Consider the following 1,560-nt stretch of genomic DNA (forward strand, 5'->3'; position numbering starts at 1 on the left):
AATGGACATGGGTTTGGGTGAACTCTGGGAGTTGGTGATGGACAGGGAGGCCTGACATGCTGCGGTCTGTGGCATTGCAAAGAGTCAGACATGACTGAGAGACTGAACTGAACTGAACTGAGTGCCTGGTTGAACTAACTGTTAGCACTTTGCCTTTCTTTCTTTCTTTCTCCCTTTCTTTTTTCCTTTCCTTTCTCCTGTCCTTCCTTCTTCCCTTCACTTCCCTCTTTCTTCCTTTACTAAAGTATTTCAAATCACAAACTTTTTTTTTTTTCCTAAACACCTCAGGATGCATCTTTAAAAACCAATGACATCTCCTGCAGGATCATAATACCTTCAAAACATCCCCAAAATTTTAGAAATCTCTTACTATTCTCTGATATCTAGACTGTATTCCAATTTCCCTATTCATCCCAAATTTCTTTAGAATCTGACATTTTTTTTTCTTAAAATGTATTTATTGAACTGGGTAGAGCCCATGTAGTTTGGGTGGATGTTGGGTTGGGAAAGAAGGGTATTCAGGAGCCAGACCAGACCATGTTTAAAGGAACAATGTGAGCTCTCAAGTTCACAAAGAGGGGATTTGGGATGCAGCTGTGAAGTTGGATGCTCTCAGAGGACAGGTTAAAGCTTCTACACAGGAGTGATACGAAGATAAACTCCCTTGGGATAGAATGCCCCAAAATGAATGCCAGGTGTGTATATATCTACTTATTTGCTCATGCAAGTCCCTGCTTCATGGAGTTTACATGGCAATGGGGAAGAGAGAAAATAAATCCATTTATTCTTCACGACAGTCTTACAAAGGGTACCAGAGCTTCCCTGATGGCTCAGTGGTAAAGAAACCACCTGCCAATGCAGGAGACGTGGGTTCAGTCCTTGGGTTGGGGAGATCTCCTGGAGAAGGAAATGACAACCCCTCCAGTATCCTTGCCTGGAAAATCCCATGGACAGAGGAGCCTGGCGGGCTACAGTCCATGGGGTCACAAAAGAGTTGGTCATGACTTAGCAACTAAACAACAACAATAAACCATTATTATCCCCATTTAACAGATGAAGAAACTGAGGCCCACAGCAGGAAAGTAACTTGTCCAGGCACACACTGGCAAGAAGTAGCAGCTATGTAGAACATGAAAGCAGGAGAAGGACATAGGGAATACATGTGTTGGTAGTGGAGGTATGTCATCAGATACAACATTTTACATTCCTGAAGACAGAGGCAAGGACAATACTCTGTGAGCAGAAAGCAAGCACATCTGGCTAGAAAGCTCTGTAGCCCTGCCAGAGTCTGGAGACATTTTTGGTGGGACCTCAGAACCATAACTGGAGAGGGCAATGGCACCCCACTCCAGTACTCTTGCCTGGAAAATCCCATGGACAGAGGAGCCTGGTAGGCTGCAGTCCATGGGGTCTCAAAGAGTCGGACATGACTGAGTGACTTCACTTTCATTTTTCACTTTCATGCATTGGAGAAGGAAATGGCAACCCACTCTAGTGTTCTTGCCTGGAGAATCCCAGGGACGGGGGAGCCTGGTGGGCTGCCGTCTTTGGGGTCACACA

The 1,560-nt window shown here is 45.0% G+C and overlaps 1 protein-coding gene across 1 annotated transcript in view; it reads right to left on the reverse strand.

The window, feature by feature from the left end:
* Nucleotides 1-1,560, reverse strand: part of HUNK (hormonally up-regulated Neu-associated kinase) — a 137,473-nt gene that overhangs the window by 28,407 nt on the left and 107,506 nt on the right. The gene's annotated exons all lie outside the window — the stretch shown is intronic.

This window comes from Bison bison, unplaced genomic scaffold (genome assembly GCF_000754665.1).
Source record: "Bison bison bison isolate TAMUID 2011002044 unplaced genomic scaffold, Bison_UMD1.0 scf7180017864481, whole genome shotgun sequence".
Lineage (NCBI taxonomy): Eukaryota > Metazoa > Chordata > Mammalia > Artiodactyla > Bovidae > Bison > Bison bison.